This window comes from Phocoena sinus, chromosome 6 (assembly GCF_008692025.1).
Source record: "Phocoena sinus isolate mPhoSin1 chromosome 6, mPhoSin1.pri, whole genome shotgun sequence".
NCBI lineage: Eukaryota > Metazoa > Chordata > Mammalia > Artiodactyla > Phocoenidae > Phocoena > Phocoena sinus.
The window spans coordinates 81601317-81613653 of record NC_045768.1 but is presented as its reverse complement, the minus strand read 5'-3'; the positions used below and the strand labels follow the sequence as shown (position 1 = coordinate 81613653).

Sequence of the window (12337 nt, the reverse complement as noted above, 5' to 3'; positions counted from 1 at the left end):
AATGATTTCTAATAAAGGAAAACAAAAAGCACATGGCAGACCTTTCAACAAATCTTAGTTGTTGTACAAGTATCTATCAAAACGGGTTGTAATATATCTCTAATAACAAAACTCAACAAACACATTCTTCTTATAAGTGAAAGCAAAGATTAATAATATAAGAAATGTTAATATGAAGTAAATCAAAAGGGTTATTATAAGGACCAAATAAGATAACACAAGCAACAGTTACCACTGTCTACTGGGACCTCCTCACCTTCCCAAACCAAATCTTATTTTAGTAAGAGTAGTTCCCCACTTCAATGGCTTGTATGTACTCTAAAGAATAAAGAAAGCTGGTACCAAGAGACCGTCACCCATAATAAGAAACCCATTCATTTTTTACATTGACTTATAAGTGAGTCCCTGAAGATCAAATAGGAAACCCTCTATAAAGGTTAAAGATTAAAAATAAAAATTAAAAAAAGGTTGGGACTTCCTGGGTAGCAAGTGGTTAAGAATCCACCTGCCAATGCAGGGGACACGGGTTCGATCCCTGGTCCGGGAAGATTCCACATGCCACAGAGCAACTAGGCCTGTGCACCACAATTACTGAGCCTGCACTCTAGAGCCCACGAGCCACAACTACTGAGCCCGCGTGCTGCAACTACTGATGCCTGCACACCTAGAGCCCCTGCTCTGCAACAAGAGAAGCCACCGCAGTGAGAAGCCTGCGAACTGCAATGAAGAGTAGCCCCTGCTCGCTGCAACTAGAGAAAGCCCACATGCAGCAAGGAAGACCCAACGCAGCCAAAAAATAATAAAAAAAAAAAAAAAAAAAAAGAAAGAAAACACAGGAATATGCAAATAGAATTCTACAGTGAAGAGAGATGTTATCTGGCTTTTATTCTTTTCCCCCAATTGAAAAACTAGCTAAATAATTTTTTTTAATTGTGTGTGTGTGTGTGTGTGTGCACATTTTGGGTGAAAGGGAGAATTCTTTTTTTTTCTTTTTTTAAATTTATTTATTTTTGGCTGCGTTGGGTCTTCATTGCTGTGCATGGGCTTTCTCTAGTTGCGGCGAGTGCGGGCTACTCTTCCTTGTGGTGCTCGGGCTTCTCACTGCGGTGCACAGGTTTTTCACTGTGGTGGCTTGTCTTTGTTGTGGAGCATGGACTGTAGGCGCGCGGGCCTCAGTAGTTGTAGCACGCAGGCTCAGTAGTTGTGGCTTATGGGCTCTAAAGCGCAGGCTCAGTAGCTGTGGCACATGGGCTTAGCTGCTCCACAGCATGTGGGATCTTCCTGGACCAGGGCTCAAACTTGTGTCCCCTGCGTTGCAGGCAGATTCTTAACCACTGCACCAGCAGAGAATTCCCTAAATAATTACTTTTTTGTTCCCCCCTTGCTGGTTCCCAATCAAATTTTGTTCACTTGAAAAACTATCCCTGCCTGGTCACAGCAAAAGGCAATTTCTCAGGCTTCATGCCTCATTCACTCAACATCTGTTTAAGGTGTACCTACAATTATTGCTTGGCACTTCTCTAAGTGGCAACTATAACAGGACAAAATCCCTCATTAAAATTAATTCTAATGGAAAAAGACAAACATTAAGCATAAAAAAATAAATAAAAGTTACTGAGAATTCCTGGATAAAATGCAGTATATCAGCTTTAGAAAAATAAGAATGTTAGCTAACAGTGGAAAAGTATTATGCTTCTAACAAAGTATATGTTAAAAACTTTATAATTTTCAAAACTATATGTTAAAGTCTTAGGTACTTTTGAAAAGACCATCACATACATCATCTTATATGAACCTCACATGCTAGGAGATATAAGCAGGTACCCCCATTCTACAAACTAAAAAGTTCAAGTCTGAAAGAGATGGTTAGTTTTAAATGGGAAGCCAGAACTAGAACTTTAGATCTTTCAACTCACTGTCCAGAGTTCTGTCCATTACAATATAATCTCTCCTGGCAAAAGACGTTAATTAAAAAGCTTATAATATATTAAGAAAACATCTCATAAAAAGGTCCCAAATCAACCTCACGTTATAGTAAATTCAAAATTTTACTATTGAGGGACTTCCCTGGTGGCTCAGTGGTTACGAATCTGTCTGCCAATGCAGGGGACACAGATTCGAGCCCCGGTCCGGGAAGATCCCACATGCTGGGGAGCGGCTGGGCCCATGGGCCGTGGCCGCTGGGCCTGCGCGTCCAGAGCCTGTGCTTTGCGGCGGGAGAGGCCACAGCGGTGAGAGGCCCGTGTACCGCAAAAAAAAAAAAAAAGAGGCTGGGGATAGGCCAGCCAGCAGTGACAAACAGCAAAAGATTGGGAGTTAAAGGTAGCTGAAGGCTGAGTTTAGCATCAAAATCTCTAACTTTGTTGTTCTCTTCTATTTACCCATCAAATCTGATGGTAACTAAAAATTTTCCATTATACTCTTCTATAAGCTATGAGAGACATTCTAAAGTATGGTATTTATGCAAGGATTCTCAAAACTTTAGGGACATATCTTTCACAAATACCAAGGGTGTACTGTATATCACTATACAGTATTCACAGTATAATTAAAGTCTGGTGGATGTTTTATATTTCAACATGATCTTTGCCAGGAACAGAACATTCAACTGCTTAGAAGAACAGTTCCCAAAGTTCAAGTACTCCATAGTCTTCTCATGAAAAAAAGAAAAAAGTTTTCAGAGGCTTTAATACATGACAGAGTAAATCAAATCGCTCAAGATTTTTATAAAAATAACCTAAGAGATAAGGGTTTAATGGTGGATAGGAGCCACACAGTCCAAAGAACTGGGCAGGGAGTTTAAAAAACAAAACAGAAAAACTATATCCTCCCTCACATATGTTCTAGTCAGTTTGCAATGTTCATCATAATTTTTTTTTTTTTTTTGGCCACACCACGTGGTTTGCAGGATCTTAGTTCCCTGACCAGGGATTGAACCTGCTCCCTTGGCAGTGAAAGATCGGAGTCCTAACCACTGGACCACTAGGGAATTCCCCATCATAACTTTAAACAGATGTAGTTTCTCCAATACTAAGAAGAGTATTTCATTCTTTTAAATATCTAACTTAATTTAAATAACATATGAGCAAAAAAACCCAAAAAACACCCCCCCACACACAGGAACAAGTTGTTGTTGTTTTGTTTTGTTTTGGGGTTTTTTTTAATTAATTTATTTATTTTATTTATTTTTGGCTGCTTTGGGTCGTCATTGCTGCGTGCGGGCTTTCTCTAGTTGTGGCAAGAGGGGGCTACTCTTTGTTGTGGTGCACGGGCTTCTCATCACAGTGGCTTCGCTTGTTGCAGAGCATGGGCTCTAGGCACGCAGGCTTCAGTAGTTGTGGCTCGCGGGCTCTAGAGCACAGGCTCAGTAGTTGTGGCTCACAGGCTTAGTTGTTCTGCAGCCTGTGGGATCTTCCCAGACCAGGGCTTGAACCTGTGGCCTCTGCATTGGCAGGCGAATTCTTAACCACTGCACCACCACGGAAGTCCAAAGTTGTTGTTTAACCATGAAAATTTACATATTTCTCCTTTTTACTTAATGTAATTACATTCCACCTAATTTTATCCTAATTATATAATATTGTATTACTTGAAAATAAAAACAAAAAAACTCTTCCAAAATGTTTCCACGTCAGCTCTCTCACAAACCACAATTATTCATTTTTTTTTTTTTTTGGCGGTACGCGGCCCTCTCACTGTTGCGGCCTCTCCCGTTGCGGAGCACAGGCTCCGGACGCACAGGCCCAGCAGCCATGGCTCAGGAGCCCAGCCGCTCCGCGGCATGCGGGATCCTCCCGGACCGGGGCACAAACCCGTGCCCACTGCATCAGCAGGCAGACTCCCAACCACTGCACCACCAGGGAAGCCCCACAATTATTCTTGATAAAGCCCACACTAGACAGGACTAGATATCAAAAAATCTTTCTGAACATATTTTAGTAGAAATCCTAACTGCTCAGAATGAGTGACTCATGAATTGTGCGCACAAGAAAACTCTCTCACCGTCATACCACATTATTATCATTTTGTAAAATGCATACATCATTCACAAATCTGTTAGTTTCCCAGTTTGGGGAAATATATGTAACCTGTGTATAAGGCACAACTCAAGCTGCTTTTAAAACCCTCTGGCCCAGGACTTCCCTGGCAGCGCAGTGGTTAAGAATCCGCCTGCCAATTCAGGGGACACAGGTTCGATCCCTGGTCTGGGAAGATCCCACGTGCTGCAGAATAACTAGGCCTGTGCACCACAACTACTGAGTCCACGAGCCTAAGGCCCGTGCTCTGCAACAAGAGAAGCAACCACAATGAGAAGCCCACGCACCCACAACAAAGAGTAGTCCCCACTCACCGCAACTATGCACAGCAACGAAGACCCAATGCAGCCAAAACTAAATAAATAAATAAATAAACTTATTTTTTTAAAAAAGTCTGGCCCTGTAACCTGTAAAGACAATACAAACACAACTCTTGAGAAGTTGGCCTTTCTAATCAAGCAAATATTGGTACTAAATGTCACATTAGATGCCACGTACAGACACGTATACTCTTGTATTTATTAAAACAGCATGCCTAGTAGAAGAGGATTTCCTAAATATGACATAAAAAGCATAAAAGACTGAAAAGTTCAGTTCATTAAAATTATGAACTTTTCTCATCAAAAGACTATGAAGAGATAAGACAAGTCACAAATTGGGAGAGGATATTTGCAAACCATCAACTAACAAATAATTAGTATACAAAATAAATAAAGAACTCTTAAAAATCAATAAGAAAAAGAGAAAACTCAAAAATAGGCAGAGAACTTGAATATACACATCACAGAAGCACAAATGGCCAATGAACATACAAAAAGGATGCTCAACTTTGGGAAATGGTAATACAAACACAGTAGATCCTATTTCAAACCCAAGAGATAAGAAAAAAATTTTAAACTCTGACAATATTAAGTGTTGGGGAGGAAATGAAACAACCAAAACACACACACTGCTGGCTCTTGACTCAGTAAACCACAAGATTCACAATTACCATGAGCCAATTCAGTGACTCAAACACTGGAAGTGTTTGGTAAGCATTAAGCAACTGACAATGACCAACCCAAAATTCTGAGAACACATGAGGATTACTGCCAAATACAAATTTTGGCCCTTGCTGAAGCAGGTCCAACCTGACTCAGCAATACAAGTATAAAAACTTTTAGCCCCTTATCCAGCTTATCCAGTTTATTTTGTAAAGTACAAAATATTCAGGTATTTACTTCCTCCTAGAATACTGATGATATATTAAGTGACTAAAATTGTAATGAACTATTTATCATTCCAGTTACACTACTATTTCAGTGAGAACAAGTAGTTTAAAATGGTATTACTTTAAAACTCATGCTTATACTTTAAATTTACTTGATAGGAATTAAATGGCCCTGTGACCATCTAAGTGGGGAAAAATGATGTAACAGATGCAGTAAAGGCATTGAAATTGGACAAATTTAGTAACCTTGGTTACGTTACTCAACTTTACTAATCCTCAGTTTCCTCAACACCTAAAAAGCATGCCTCTCACGACCTGCTTACCTAAACGAATTGTAAGGATTAAGTGAGATTATGTAAAGTGTTTAACAATGCCTAGCTCATTAATATAGACCCAATTTTAGCACATATCCCTTTGTAAATCTAGCTGCCCTCACCTAAAATTTTTTAAATCTGAAATTATAATTCTCAATTCATAGGAAAATATTATTCTTACATTCAAATTATTTTCCAATATTACAAGAAATTGTGTCCTACAGGTTAGAAGAGCAACACCCTGCTTACATCTTTCTCTGACTGAAAGGCTCTTTCCTATAACGAATTAGATTCTGGAAAAGAGGATAGATTTTCACTTATCTTCGTGATACAGATGCAAGGATTCCCATGCTATGTAGGAAACTAAATCCAGTTATTTCTAAGCTTCAACTCAAGGTTTTCTTGACTCCAAGAAGAAGCTTATTTAATACCTAATTTAAGGTACTGTATGCTACCTTTTGCATTTCTTGAGAAAGACTGTCTGAAGAAAATTACCTGGTTAATGATAAACTGATGGTCTGGTTTTGGTTTTGGTTGCTCTGTGGGGAAAATGTTTATACTTAAAATAATCTACATATAAAAAAACCTCAAAACATTCAACAATATAATTAAATAACAGGAAAAATGTATAATACTGACAACTACACTCTGAGGTAATGAAGATACATTTATAATGCTGAAAAACTTCAGAGAATTTTAGTCACTGAATTAAACTTCAGGAATCCTCATTTTAAATACCTTACCACAGTCAAGATATCAAAGAAAAGTCACCCAAGATAAAGTGATGTTTGCCAGCCTGAGAAATGGGAACTAAAAACTACTGATGAGAATTGTCCACAGACCTAATATTATCATATTAGGATACTGTTACTGTCTTCTTCAAAATTAAAAAGAAAAATAAAATCTTTCAGATATACATAAAGTATGTCATGATGAAATAATGAGTCAAATACTAAACAAAAGAAAAATTCAGTAAGTTCTTATATTTACATAATTTTATAAGACTTCCTTAGTCTTCATTTCCAAAAAACACTTTTTCTTCCAATGAGGCTGTGCAATGATATTCTCACTAGAGAAATATTAATTTTCCCATTTCCATAATTATGACTTATTAATGCAACACACATTTGGCAGTCAATAAACGTTGAATAAATAAGTAACAAAGAATAGGATGGATTAGAAACAAAAATTTAATTTATAAAATCCCACTTTAAAAAGTAGGTTAATGCAGACAATGTAATTCTTTTAGACTTCAGACATTTTACATTCTTTGCTACAAAATAATACAGAAACTTTCAGTTTAACTAGTTTGGGACATTAACTAGAAAGAGCTGTGTATCACTAAAGACTAAGTGCCCCGTTTTTCACATCATCAAATCTGACAAAATTCTAAAGAGAAACATCCATCATATCTATCCAAATTCTCAAATTCTAATAATTAGAACTGAGGAAAGAAAGAAGCCCTAGTAAGGTGAGTTAGAACAGAAGCTATTTAATAGATAACTAAATTACCAAATCTGGTTTTGCAACACTCCGTGGTGTCTAAAAACTCTCAAAATTTTATTTCAGTTTAATATAAAATGTATTTTTTTGCCTAGCCACACTTTTAAGAAACTGTCTGGAAACAAAAACGTGGCGACAACACAAAGGTCAGAGATCGCTGATAGAGATCAAATAAATGAACTGTAAATTAATGATCCACAAGGAAGATTAGGGGCTGTTTATGAAGCCCAGGGGGACTGTACAGATAAGTCTCCACCCGAGAAACAAACAAAAGAAGCAAGATTAACATACCTGGAGAAGACCAGGCAAGGCCAAATATATCCCCAAAGATCACTCGCCCCGGATCTGGTCTCCTCCCTTTCCCCCTAACCTATTCGCCTCAGGGAAAACTAAATCTGTATCTCACGTCCCCAGCTCACCCTCAAGTCGTCCCCATCACTAACCTTTACTAAAACCTGGGTCCCTCTCCCCAACATCCTCTAATTCCCACCGAGCTTTCGCTCCAGCCACACAGATGTCTACTGCGCCTATTTTCCAGTAGAGTATTAGTCCCCTTAATCCGAACTCATTTATTTTCCCGCGTCCCATCTGCCCTCCGCCCCTTCAACTCTGGTCTCCTCACGCCGACCCTTCTCCCAGAATCCTCCCCAAGTCACCCGTCTCTGGCCCCTTCGCCTTCACACCCCCTGAGCTGCCGCTCCTCTAATTCCACTCAGCCTCCAGCTTCCTCCCTATCCCTCCCCCATCCGTCTCCCGGTACCTGCTCCCTCCCCCAACTCCGCCCCTCTCCCCCTCCCCCAGCGGGAGGCCCCCTCACCTGAACGCTGGCGCCGCTGTCCCAGAAGCCGAAAGGTGCTGCCGCCGACCGGCCTCCCAGGCTCGGTCCCCGCTGAGCTCCTGAAGGCCCCTAGGGAGAGCAAAGACCACCACCTCCAACTCTGCTCTCCCGAGGCCAGGCCGTCACCGTAGCCACCGCCACTGCCACAGCCGCCATGTTGAAGCCCCACTTCCCTCCTCCTTCCCCTCACCGCTCCTCCCCTTTGGGCGTGTGACGTCATAGCGCCGCGCTCCATCCCTCGAGCCAATGGGAGGAGTCAACGGTGACGTGACTAATCTCCACAAGGGCTGAACATGGCTAGGTTTCAGAGCGTCGCTGTTGGAACCAGTGAACCCGGCACACCCAAGGGGAGGGAGGAAAGGTGAGAGTCACTGAGAGGGTAATGCGTAAGGGTTGGAGAAGGGGCCCAGGTGGGAGTCCGAGAGACTTGAATCTCGAAGGGAAGCACAAAGGCTTACCAAGGAGACCCACTTGGAAATCAGGATGTCTGGCTTCTGGTCCTGGGTCATTGACTTGGTACAAAGTCCTACCCTTTCTGGGCCTCACTTTCCCCATTTACAAATTGTAAGGGAGCACGACCCTATGAGGCCTTACCAGAACAGACCCCCACCCATATCCTCTGCCTGCCTTTTGTCTGTAAAAAAAATTTAGTCGAAGAATAAATTTAATCAGAGAACTGAAAAAAATGCAGAAAGAAAGAAAAACAGTCAAGCAAGACACAATAATAATACTTTAGCCATTAAACAAAGTCAAGGACCTTTAGTTCTTCCTGAAGGACTATAGATAATATTCTGAACTATGTCCTTTGAGCTGTTTTGCAGATACTGAACCCCTGCCCCCACCAGGTGGAAGAAGTTAACTGTAGGCTGCCCACAAGCATGTAGACCCCAGACCAGTTGAAACCAGAAGGTTGATGATGCACTCCTGATTACCTCATCACCAACCAATCAGAAGAATGTCCACGAGCTGACCACTCCCTGCTCCTTGAACACTGTAAGACTCCTCACTACCTCCTCCAGGGCGGGACACACAGTCTTGAGGGCATTAGCCCACTGTGACCCCCTTTGCCTGGCAAAGCAATAAAGCTGTTCTTTTCTACTTCACACAAAACTGTCTCCATGTTTCTATTAGGCACCAGTGAACAGAGGCCGAATTTCAGCAACACAATGGATGGGTTGAAAGGTGACCTCTAAATCTCCCTCCAGTTCTGACATTCAACGGGTTTAAACCAGGTAATCCAATCCCAAACCTTTACTGCCTTCTGTACTTATTGGATGTCTCCTAGAATCAAGTGCATTGAGGTTCATAACTGAATGAGATGTGTCATTGTTCCCAAAAGTTCCTAACTGGTGGGAAAAATAGAAGCATAAACAGTAACTCTAGAAAAAGTCAGGGTGATGATGACATCAGTTGCTCTGGAAAAATTGACCTTTGGCTAAAGGATTAGGAGAGATTTACATCTCTATACTTTCTTGGTACTGTAGTAAAGAATGTGTACACTCTGGTGTCTAATTCTCTAGCCCTGTTTTCTCTCCAGAACTCCAGAGAAGATTAATTGTATTTTGAAGAGTGCAGCAGTTTTAATCCACAATGAGAGAAAGTGGGCATTCCAGAAGGGGGCAGTTAAAATGAACAGAGAGGGACTTCCCTGGTGATCCAGTGGGTAACACTCTGTGCTCCCTGTGCAGGTGCCCAGGGTTCAATCCCTGGTCGGGGAACTAGATCCCACATGCATGCTGCAACTAAGAGTTTGCATGCCGCAACTATGAGCCCGCATGCCGCAACTAAAAAAAGATTCTGGGCTTCCCTGGTGGTGCAGTGGTTTAGAGTCCGCCTGCCGATGCAGGGACGCGGGTTCGTGCCCCAATCCGGGAGGATCTCACATGCCGCGGAGCAGCTGGGCCCATGAGCCATGGCCACTGAGCCTGCGCATCCGGAGCCTGTGCTCCGCAAAACGGGAGAACAACAGTGAGAGGCCCGCGTACCGCAAAACAAACAAACAAACAAAAATCCCACATGCCACAAGGAAGATCCCACGTGCTGCAACGAAGACCCAGCGCAGCCAAAATAAATAAATAAATAAAAATACATATTAAGGGACTTCCCTGGTGGCGCAGTGGTTAAGAATCTGCCTGCCAATGCAGGGGACACGGATTTGAGCCCTGGTCCAGGAAGATCCCACATGCCCCGGAGCAACTAAGCCTGTGCGCCGCAACTACTGAACCTGCTCTCTAGAGCCCATGAGCCACAACTACTGAAGCCCATGCACCACAACTACTAGAGGCCACGCGCCTAGAGCCCATGCTCCTCAACAAGAGAAGCCACCACAATGAGAAGCCCACGCACCACAACAAAGAGTAGCCCCCGCTCCTGCAACTAGAGAAAGCCTACGCGCAGCAATGAAGACCAAATGTAGCCATAAGTAAGTAAGTAAATAAATAAATAAAACATTTTTAAAAATACATGTTAAAAAAATAAACTGAACAGAGAATAGCAAATCATCACTTTTGGACTGCTTTCCTACTTAATTCAACAGATAATGGGCAGCCACAGAAGGTTTGTGGAGAGAGCAGTATCTAAGCAAATCTCTTCATCAGGAGAATTAAAATGGTAGCAGTGAATAAAATGGATTGGAGACTACCTTGTAGACTTCTACACTGAGTAAAAGACTTACACCTGAACTAAAGCATAGACAGTGGGAATGGAGACTAGGAGATAAGCTGGAGCAAGACTTAGGAAATGGACTCAACAAGATTTAGAGACCTGCTATATGGAGGGAGAAATCACAAAGAAGAAAGAGCCAAGTTTTGGAGGTGTCTTATTCACAGAAATAAGGCCTAAGGTTTACTGAAGCACTAGGGGAGATAATAATGAGTCTAGCTGGCCAAACTGAGATTAAGATGATGACAGATTTTCTGCAGAGATGCTCAGGAGGAAATGTGAGCTTGGAAATCAGGAAAGAGATAAGGAGTACACAGGTATAACATAGTGGTACTCCTTGAACAAATAAATGTGTCATTCATTTATCCAGCAAGTACTAATCGAGTGCCTGCAGTGTACCAGACACTCTTCTATGCACTAGGGATACAGCAGTATATAAAAATACACCCCCCCAAAAAAAAACCTGCTCTCACAAATCTTACCTTCTAGAGGAAAATAATAATAGTGGTGACAGGTTTTACAAAGAAGAATAAAGCAAGGAAAGGAGATAGAAAGTATCCAGGGTTGAAATTTATAAAGGATGGCCAGGGAAAGATGACATCTGAGAAAAGACCTGAAGGAAGTGAGGACATGAGTCATGCAGATACCTAGGAGAACAAAATGCCAGGCCAAGGGAACAGAAAGTACAAACACCCTGAGATGAAAGCTCACCTTCTATGTTCTAGGATCAGTAAGCAGCCAGGTATGGCTGGCATAGAGTAAGTGAGCAATGAAGAGAATAAGGCAGGTGAAAGCCCAGAGGTAACAGGGGGCTAAATCATACAGGGTTTTGTAGATCATTTTAAGGACTTTGACTTTTACTCTAAGTGAGAGTTTTGGCAGAGAAGGAAAATGATCTAAATTTTTAGCAGGATCACTGTAGTGACTACACTGAGCATAGCTAAAGAAGGGCAAGGGCAGAAGAAGAAAGACCACTTGGAGGTTATTGCAGTAATCCAGACAGGAAATGATAGTGCTGTAGACTGAGAAGTAGTAGTAGTGAAGGTGATAAGAAATGGTTGGGTTCTGGGTAGGTTTTGAAGATAAAGCTGTAAGAATCTGCTCACAGATTAGATACACAGTGTGAGAAAATGAGAAGACTCAAGGATGACTTTAAAGTTTTTGACCTGAGTCAAATTTTTGCAGGTATGGCTACAAGAATGGAAAATCAGATTAATTCAAATTTCTGGGGATACGACCCTTTGGAACACTGACAAATATGGCATGGGAAGACAAAGCAGAGAGATGGAAAAGTGGTGGCCAGAGAAGTAGAAAAGGAATCAGGAACTGTGGTGCCAGGGAGGATTAGGAAGGAAAACTCTTTGGAGGACTGGGCCTGTGCCTCCTCTCAGAGTAGGACTCCCTGAGGCCAGAGACAAACCTCCCCCATCAGGCAGGGACTTCCTGAGGTTCCTCAGGATCTAGTAATTTTTCCTTCTCTGCCTTCTTGCTTTAAGTGGGGACCAAGTTGCTGACCACCTACTACTGGGCCAGCCTGCCACGTCCCTCCAACCCCCATGGAGACAACTCATCCTTAGGAAATGGAAAGGCACAGAGAACTATATTCAGTATACTATGATAAACCATAATGGAAAAGAATATTACCCAAAAAAGAATGTATATATATGTATAACTGAATCACTTGTCTGTACAGAAGAAATTAACACAACATTGTAAATCAACTATACTTCAACATTTTTAATTTTTAAAAAATATTTTTAAAAAGAGAAATGGA

The 12337-nt window shown here is 41.6% G+C and overlaps 1 protein-coding gene across 6 annotated transcripts in view; it reads right to left on the bottom strand.

Annotated features, from left to right (window-relative positions):
* UBAP1 (ubiquitin associated protein 1) overlaps window positions 1-8098 on the bottom strand; it is a 53440-nt gene extending 45342 nt beyond the window's left edge. For 4 of the 6 annotated variants that reach the window (XR_004350283.1, XR_004350284.1, XM_032634342.1 and 1 more), the window contains exon 1: window positions 7882-8013. The gene's annotated coding sequence lies outside the window, so the exon portion shown is untranslated. Of the gene's footprint in view, window positions 1-7355; window positions 7743-7881 lie in introns of those variants that run through there. The other 2 variants (XM_032634340.1, XM_032634341.1) reach the window with 2 other exon arrangements.
* Between the last annotated feature and the right edge of the window lie 4239 nt (window positions 8099-12337).